We start from the raw sequence: 10,242 nt of genomic DNA on the forward strand, positions 1-10,242 counted from the left end.
GCACAGAGCCTAACCCAGGGCTCGAACTCACAAACTACGAGATCATGACCTGAGCCAAAGTCAGTCACTTAACCCACTGAGCCACACAGGTGCCCCAACATTGTACATACTTTTAAACATGCAGATGCACAGTAAAGTTTAAGTCACTTCTTTGAATGTTTCTAACTTTCAGGAAGTATAGTCACGGTCTTATAAAGTGTCTAATAAAGAGAGACTGAATCTGTGTTGAAGCCAGGTGAAAGGTTGGCCTGCCTTTGTGTTTCTTGGGTGAATAAACACGATATGTACCTTCTCACTGTGGCACATGTTACATTTTCACGTTCCTTCAAATGTATTTTCAGCTGAAAAGCTGTCACAGCCTTATATGCCCTTTAAAATGTATTGGAAATACCGATATGGAAGAATATTTCAAGTTTATCAACCGCTCTTTGTGCTTTCCAGCCTCCCGATCCTGTTGCTATGTTCCTGTGTTTCCTGCCCAGGTTTTCTTAGGACCATTTACTAATTAAAGAAAACAGGACTCTGTGATGTTGTAGATTTAATTAATTTAGAGAGCTGAAGTTAATTAATTTATTGAGTTGGCTAATATGTGGAATTGACAAAATAATTATAAATATTATCAAAATATGCACATTAATATAGTAAGAATGAAATTCTATCAACAAATAGTTATATTTCATTTTAAAATAGAAGCAAATTAAAACTAATTTCTCTGAAAAGATTCTAATACTTGGTGAAAAGAATATTTTCACATTCCTCTGAAGTTTTCCATTAATTATACCAGAGGTTACAAACTAAAATATCAAGAAAGCAAGTCAAAGAATATAAATGAATGAAATGAGTTGGGGATGGGGGCTATTTGTAACATATACCCTGTCTACCAATAGTTGGCATTAACTGATTATTACTATGAGGGAAAGTAAGCTCACTTTTATTAGTTAGTTATGAATTTTATATTCAAATATATTTATTTATAAATATTGGTTGATAACTTCCTTTTTCAGGTTTCATTAACTGAAATAAGCCAAATAAAGCTTATAGCTGGACCACATATGATCTGCTGTATCACTAGTTTAAGTCTGCCAACACAACTTGCATATTAACAATTGTTTGCCTTAGTCTTATAAAACAGAAAATGCTAAGCCTGAAATAAACAAATAACATAAAATTTCTGTCCAAAAGACCTTATTAGTAAGCAAGATACAGTCATGGGCATATCGTTGTTATAAAGAGTGAATATATTCTTTCTAGTAATATTTATAAGGAAGCTGCTATGTGCTTAACATGGATAGACAGCAGTGAGAAAAGCAGATAGTATTCTATATAGAATTTTCATTTGGTACGATATCTAGAATGTTGACCAAAATATATATGTTCAATGAGAAAAATTATCAAACCTAGAAATGTATATAGGATTTGCTAGGTTAGGGGAGGGTGGTAGTTGTAATATTAAATATGCGGTTTCAGGATGGTTCCTCTGAGACTGAACCTGATAAATACCTGCAAAGGATGAAGTCTTGTAATATCTAAAGAGTATTTCAAATGGAAAGGACAATTGCAAATGTTCCAATGAGAAAGATGGCTAATATGTGTGTCAAACAGAAAGAAGAGCACCGTGGCTTGAGTGGAGTAGGTGAGGGAGAGAGAGAATAGTCAAATAACTGGGAAGATTTTGACAGGGAGGGCATAGCATATGGTGTGTGGCTCAATATATATTACAAGGTGATAATTTCTACTAAGTAAAATAAAGCTGGAAAGGAACATGGAGTACCAGGTTGGGGTTAGAGTTATTTGTAAGCAGGAGAAGTTTTTGCCACACTCTACCTACCCTTTGGTGCACATGAAATATTTTAGTAACAATAATTAGTCTGATGGTATCATTCTCCATTGAAAACTACTCAACAATTACCTACCATTTCTGATTTGAGGCACATATATTTATCTTGACATACTTGGTTTAGGTGATCTAACTCTTAGCAAGCCCTCCAGATCTATATCTTTCTACTCTTCACTACATACCATATGTCTCAGTCTAAAGAAGACAAACTTTGTGCCTTCATAAATCCTTTTCTCAAGTACTGAAAAACCATCTTTCACTCTTGTCTACCGCTGGAGGCCCTTGGTACATTTTTGTATTTCTACTGAAGCATTTTTACATATTTTTCTTTTTTTCTTTTTTTCATTTCCCCTACTCAGCTGAGATTTTCTTCAGGATTAATAGTATGCTTAGGAGACACCATTAGTGCCCTACTCAAGAGTTCTTCCTCTTTTTCCTTTCTGCCTAAGCCTCTCTTCTGTGATTCAGTCTTCAAGTGTTAGTCAATCCCCTTTAATCCCTGCAGCCAGTTCTGCCCATGTGGATTGATACAATAAATAAAATATAAATAAAGTTTGTGGGGTATCTTCTAGGAGAGTTTTCTTTACTAATATAAAGACTGAGATCTGAGAGAACCTTACTCTTTCCTTTTTTTTCTTTAGGTGTTTTAAATAAGGACCTTATTCTTAGAGTTTCTAAAAACAACATGTGTCCATGAAGAGCTACACTTGGACACCCTAAGGATAGAAGAGCCAAAGATGGGAAGTACTTAGGCTTCTGATTAAATTTATGAACTGCTGAAAGAACACCTGAATACTGAACTTTGAATATCTGGTCAGGATGGGAAATAGATATAGATAGATAGATAGATAGATAGATAAATAGACAGAAATATATTTGTCTTTATATAATTTTTAAATTTATGTGTTTGTTTATAAGACCAAAGTCCCTGCTAAAGTGTTGCCTTTTAACTCCATCATTTAATAAATTGCTTATTTCTAGTTATTTTAATTTTATGTTCTAGAGATGCTCTGTCCAAAAATGTAGTCATTAGCTATATATGGCTCTATAAAATGAAAATGAAATGGGGCACCTGGGTGGCTCAGTCAGTTAAGTGTCTGACTTTGGCTCAGGTCATGATCTCATGGTTTGTAGGTTTGAGCCCCACACTGGACTCTGTGCAGACAACTCAGAGCCTGTAGCCTACTTTGGATTCTGTCTCTCTCTCTCTCTCTCTCTCTCTGCCTTCCCCTCCTCGTACTCTTTCTGTCTCTGTCTCTCTCTCTCAAAAATAAATAAATATTAAAAAATTTTAAAAAATAAAATCAGCTTAAAATCCATTAAAAATTCTGTGTAACAAACTAACCACCATTTCAAGTTCTCAGTAGCAATGTGTGGCTTGTAAGTATTTTGTAACGCATAGTACAGATATAGAACAATTCCATCTATTCATATATTTGCATCATATAGTGCTGGGGCAGAGATTTCTGTTTCCTGAACTCTTGGTATAACTCTAGTTGATCTAACTATTGTCAAACAATTATAGCCATTTTCTATGTATATGTACTGTGTCAGCATCATCTAGTTCATCCACAGTCTTGGTAGAAGACAATTTATTCACTTTAAGAAACATAAGTAGAAACAATTTTTCTGAAGTAAATGTGTAAGAAGAAGTCTTCAGGGCATATCAGCTAGTGAGGGACAAATACATTACATTTAAATTGGCACCAGAATTATGTATTTGGCACAGATGTTCTACAGTGAAAACCATGTCACTACTGTACTTTAATATTCCATATAAACCTGCATTTTAACAAATCTGAAGAACCACAGTTCTTTTTCATTGTCAATGCCAAGCCACCATAACTCTTGTGTCCACTGACTGCCGAGCAGGTAGTCTGATTGTTTCTTTATAATCCTATAATCTGCCTTCATCTCTTGTTACGGTACTCTCTCAAAAGCAGGATTTGATACAGTTTTTCCAAATGAAAGCTGGGTCTATTTGTGAGTAAACAGATTGTGTAGTACCATTAGAAGACTGCTGCTTATCAGATTTAACCAATTCTATTACCTGAGTGTGTCAAATTATGCAACAAATCCCCTATGGTACTATGAATGAGACTACCCAGTGAATTGTACAGTACCAGCCTACATCATTATTAGTTTCTCAATTACTTCTCCCCCCATTCAACTGTGCATTGACTTACTTTCGTATTCCACTGTTTTGTTATGGCTTTAGTAAACTTTTTCGCTGAGAATCTGCTAGTTCTCTAAGTAGGTGTTCAGAATGGCTTCTGCAAATATCTCAATGCCCTATTCATCAGTTTTCTCACCTCATCAGAGGCAAATACACAGTATTTAATGACATGATCATTATTAGAAAAACATATGTTTTAAAAAGTGAATATGATAAGAAAGCAATCACTAGGGAAATAAATGTATTTATAGACAAACAGATAGTGTTGACAAATGAGTAATAGGTCTGAAATGATAATGTAATTTTACTACATTTAAAAATATGAAATCTTGGGGCCACTCAGTAGCTCAGGTGGTTAAACATCTAATTCTGGACTCTGGTTAAGGTCATGATCTCACAGGTCGTGAGATCCAGCGCTGCATCGGGCTCTGCACTGACAGTTTGGAGCCTGCTTGGGATTCTCTCTCACCCTTTCTCTCTGCCCCTCCCCCACTTGCATGTTCACTCACCATCTCTCTCAAAATAAATAAACTTAAGGAAAACACAAAATCTTGTTAAGCAAATAGAATATTCCCTTTCACTGCTCATGTCGTACGTAGATTCACATATCCACATTCAAAATATTGCTGTGATCATTAGGCTGTTCTTATTTTTAATTTACTTAGTTTCTATTTGCAGCCTTGCACAAAATAATTTCATAATGTGATTTGGCATTCTTTGATCTTTGTTCCACAAAGCATTTCTGCCCAGTGAAGTAGATCATGATGTGTATGTTACGGTTGCATTCTTTGACTTCAAATACATGAAGTTACTTCTCCCATAATCAAGGCACTATTGAAGTTTCCTTTGAGTTTGCTCTTGCATGTGTTTTCTGTCCAGCTAGAACTCTTATCAGTGAGCTCTGAGGCAGGAGATTCTGCCTGTCAGCTTGCCAGTTACCAAAACGCATACTTCAGACTTAACCTGGAGAGACACTGCCTCTGAGTTCTTCTTTTTTCAAACAACACATAAACTAGGTGGCACAGTTACCCTTTATTATGCACTATGCTATGAAATGACACGGATATAGATGATCTATGAGTATCTATGAGGAAAAACATAACTTACCATTTAAATTTCACTTTGCTTAGTAGTTCAAATACATACATTTTATAAATTAAAAAAAAAAACTACATAGCATCACTCATACGGTGATCTAAGGCTGGAGCAGTTTTATCTTTCTGTGAGTTTAATTACATAAGTATTATTTTCTCTTAAATGCAAATACATCTTTTAGATAAATATACATCATAAGGATTGGGAAATTAGGTGCCATTAAAAACATACTAATAAAAGGAATGAGACACCATTCTCAGTTTGTTTTGTATTATTGAAATGTAACATCCATCACTATAAAACTGGAAATGACAATTTATATGTTATTCTTTGTAGTACAAGCTATGGGATGATACTAGAGGTACACATTGCAATCTCATGTAAGGATAAGTCTATTTAAGAAGAAAGATTTTTCAGGGCACTTAGGTCACTCAGTTGATTAAGCGTCTGACTTCAGCCCAGGTCATGATCTCACCATTTGTGAGTTCGAGACCCACATCAGGCTCTGCACTGACAGCTCAGTGCCTGGAGCCTGCTTCGGATTCTGTCTCTCTCTCTCTCTCTCTCTCTCTCTCCCCCACTTGTGCTTTCACTCTCTCGAAAGCAAATAAATAAACATTAAAAGAAATTATAACAAAGATTTTTCAATATAGCTTTCATTTATAGGTATTTTGCCTATACACCTTTTAACCCCTACATTTGGCAGAGTTAAAGAAATTCATTTTGTGGCCTTTTATAACTTTTTATGCACCCTCTCATCCTTCCATCATGTTCAGAGTCAGAAGAAATAAATCTAGAAACCTATAAAACCCTGATGGAAGAGACCCTAAGTAGAATATGTACTACCTGCATTTATTGATGTATATAATAGAAAGTTATTTTAAAAGTATGTGTATCTTCCCACACCAGTGTGGATAATTCCTTAAGAATTACAAACTTTATAGAGAAAGGGGAAAAATCCTTATCAGAGTTTAAAAATTGGATCCTATCAGTATTTCCTAATTCCAGTAAACTCTCACATGGTAGTAAACATGAATTTAAGTTTCCTCCATGCCTTTTCATGGCTTGATAGCTCATTTCTTTTTAGTGCTGAATGATATTCCATTGTGGACGTACCACAGTTTATCTGTTCACCTATTTAAGAACATCTTCGTTACTTCCAAGTTCAGGCAATTTTTAATAAAGCTGCTCTAAATATCCATGTGCAAGTTTTTGTATGGACATAAATTTTTACAATCTTTGGTTAAATGCCAAAGAGCACGTTTGCTGAATCATATGGTAAGAGTATGTTTAGGTTTGTAAGAAACCACCAACTATTTTCCAAAATGGCTGTACCATTTTGCATTCTCTCCAGCAATGAATGATTTCCTGTTTCCTCACATCTTTGCCAGCATTTGGTGTAGTCAATGTTTCAAATTTGGGGCATTCTAATAGATATCTAATAATATCACATTGTTGTCTTAATTTGCCTTTCCAGGATGACACATGGTGTGGAGTGTCTTTTCATATGCTTATTTGCTAGCTGCATATCTTCTCTGGTGAGGTGCTTTTAAGGTCCCTTGCCCATTTTTTAATCAGGTTGTTTTCTTACTGTGAATTTTTAGAGTTCTTATATATTTTGGATAATAGTCTTTTATCAGGTGTGTCTGTTACAAATATTCTCTGCTAATCTGAGGCTTTTCTTCTAATTCTCCTGACATGATCTTTCACAAAGAAGTGTTTAATTTTAATTAAATTTATCTTATCAATTATTTCTTACATGTAACATGCCTTCTGTGTCATATCTAAAAGTACCATACTCAATTATCTAGATATTCTCCTATATGTCCTCTAAGAGATTTATAATTTTGTGTTTCGTATTTAAGTATGTGATCTATTCTGAGTTAATTTTTGTGAAGTGTGTAGGCATGTCTACGTTCTTTTTTTACATATGGATTTCTAGTTGTTCTAACACCATTTGTTGGCAAGACTATCTTTGCTCTACTCCGTTGCCTTTACTCCTTTTCAAATATCAGTTGGCTGTATTCATGTGGTTTTGCTTCTGGGTTCTTTGTTCTGTTTCATTGATCTAGTTATCTCTTCTTTTACCAATCTGCACTATCTTGGTTACTATAGTTTTATATTAAATCTTGAAGTTGGGTAGCATCAGTTCTTCAACTTTGATCTACTTTGATTCCATGTTGGGTTATTCTGGGTCTTTTGTCTCTCAACATCCACACTGTAACTTTTTGGTATTTTGATTGGCATTTCATTGAATCTGTAGATCAGATTGTGAAGAACTGACATCTTGATAATATTGAGTATTCCTTTTAATGAACATGGAATATCTCCCTATTTTTTTTAGCTCTTCTTTGATTTCATTCATTGGAGTTTTCTAGTTTTCTTCATGTAGATCTTCTACATATTTTGTTAGATTTATAACAAAGTATTTCATTTGGGGGATGATAATGTAAATAGGATTGTGTTTTTAAATTCAAATTCCATTTGTTCATTACTGATGTATATGAAAAAGATTGCCTTTGCACAGTAACCTTGTATTCTGCACCTTGTTATAATTCTTTATTTGTTCCAGTAAAAAATTTTTTTTCCGAATTTTTTTCAGTGTTTTACATAGGCAATCATATCATCTGTAAATGAAGACAGTTTTATATCTCCCTTCCCAATACATATACTTTTTCTTTCCTTTTCTTGCTTTACTGCATTAGCTAGAACTTCTACTACATGTTGAAAAGAAGTGGTGAGAGGTGACATCTTTCCTTTGTAACTGACCTCAGTGGGAAAGCTTCATATTTCTTATCATTAAGTATGATGTTATTTGTAAATTTTTTGTAGATATTCTTTATCAAGTTGAGGAACTACCACTTTCTTCCTAGTTTATAAAAAATTTTGATACTGAAGTGGTGTTGTATTTTGTCAAATGCTTTCTCTGTATCTACTGATATGATCATGTGATTTTTCTATTAGTCTGCTGATGTGAGGATTATTTTAATAATTTTCATATGTGGAACCAGTCTTATATACCTTGGAGAAATCCCACTTGGTCATGATGTATAATTATTTTTTGTTTATTTTGGTTTCAGTTTGTCAATATTTTTTTTTTTTAGGATTATACCCTCACTTCTTGAGTGTATCTCTAAGAAAACCTACTGGAAATATTATATCATTCACTGAACTTTGCTAATTGAGGATACTTCTAAATAGTAAATTATCTTCTTAAAAAAAATCTATTGATGGGTCGCCTGGGTGGCTCAGGTGGTTAAGCGTCCAACTTTGGCTCAGATCAGGATCTCAAGGTTTGTGTGTTCAAGCTTCACGTCAGACTCTGTGATGACTGCTCAGAGCCTGGAGCCTGCTTCTGACTTTGTGTCTCCCTTTCTCTCTTCCCCTTCCCCACTCGTGCTCATGTTTCTCTCTCAAAAATAAACATTAAAAAATTAATTAAAAAATCTATTGATATCAAAGAATTTAAAAATATTATTTGAGCTTTTTTGCAACAGGTTTGCTGCCACAACACAGGTGTTACGAAAACCTCCACTAAACCTAAACCATAATGGGAAAGGAAAAGACTTATATGAACATCGTCATCATTGGACATATAGATTCAGGCAACTCTTCCACTACTGGTTATCTAATCTACAAATGTGGTGGGACTGACAAAAACACTATCAAAAAAATTGAGAAGGAGGTTACATTGTGAACATGATGTCACCATTTATATCCTTGTGGAAATTCAAGACCAGTAAGTATTATGTGACCATCACTGATGCCCCAGGACACAGAGACTTTAGCAAAAATATGATTACAGGCACATTTCAGGCTGACTGTGCCATCCTGATTGTTGCTGCTGGTGTTGGTGAACTTGAAGCAGGTTCTCCAAGAAAGGGCAGACCTGTGAGCATGCCCTTCTGGCTTACACGCTGGGTGTAAAACAACTTATTATTGGTGTTAACAAAACGGATTCCACTGAGCTACCCTACAGCCGGAAGAGATATGAGGAAATTGTTAAGGAAGTCAGCACCTACAACAAGAAAATTGGCTACAACCCTGACACAGTAGCATTTGTGCCATTCTCTGGTTGTAATGGTGACAACATGCTGGAGCCAAGTGCAAACACACCTTGGTTCAAGGGATGGAAAGTTAACTGTGAAGACTGCAATGCCAATGGAACCACACTGCTTGAAGCTCTGGATTGCATTCTGCCACCAACTCATCCATCTGACAAACCCTTGTGTCTGCTCCTCCAGGAAGCCTACGAAATTGGTGGTATTGGTACTCTCCCTGTGGGCCTGGTGGAGACTGGCATTCTTAAACCTGGCATGGTGGTCACCTTTCCACCAGTCAGTGTTACAACTGAAGTAAAGTCTGTTGAAATGTACCATGAAGCTTTGAGTGAGCCCTTTCCTGGGGGGACAATGTTGGCTTCAATGTCAAGAACGTATCTGTCAAAGATGTTTGCCAAGGTGATGTGGCTGGTGACAGCAAAAATGACCCACCAGTGGAAGCAGCTGGCTTCATGACTCAGGTGATTATACTGAACCATCCAGGCCAAATCAGTGCTGGATATGCACCTGTGCTGGTTGGTCACACAGCTCACATTGCCTGCAGATTCACTGAGAGAAAAGAGAAGACTGTCATTCTGGCAGAATGCTGGAAGATGGCCCCAAGTTCCTGAAATCTGGTGATTCTGCCATCATTGATATGGTTCCTGGCAAGCCTATGTGTGTTGAGAGCTTCTCTGACTATCCTCCTCCAGACTGTTTTGCTGTTCATGGCATGAGACAGAAGATTGGTGTGGGTGTCATCAAAGCAGTGGACAAGAAGGTAGCAGAGCTGGTAGGGACAGCAAGTCCTTCCAGAAAGCTCAGAAGGCTAAATGAACATCACTCCCAGGACCTGCCACCCCAGTCTTAATCAGTGGTAGAAGAAAGGTCTCACAACTGTTTGTGTCAATTGGACTTTTAAGTTTAATAGTAAAAGGCTGGTTGATGATAACAATTCATTGTAAAGCCTCCAGAAGAAAGGAGAATGTTTTATGGACCATGTGTGCGTGTGTGTGTGTGTGTGTGTGTGCAGTTTTAAGTTATTAGTTTTTAAAATCAGTACTTTCTAATGGAAACAACTTGACCAAAAATCT

At 35.9% G+C, this 10,242-nt stretch overlaps 1 pseudogene; it reads left to right on the forward strand.

Moving 5' to 3' along the window:
- Positions 1-8,658: 8,658 nt before the first annotated feature.
- LOC125933835 (elongation factor 1-alpha 1-like) lies at positions 8,659-9,985 on the forward strand (annotated as a pseudogene).
- The last annotated feature ends 257 nt before the right edge of the window (positions 9,986-10,242 follow it).

Source organism: Panthera uncia, assembly GCF_023721935.1.
Source record: "Panthera uncia isolate 11264 chromosome A1 unlocalized genomic scaffold, Puncia_PCG_1.0 HiC_scaffold_16, whole genome shotgun sequence".
Taxonomy (NCBI): Eukaryota; Metazoa; Chordata; class Mammalia; order Carnivora; family Felidae; genus Panthera; species Panthera uncia.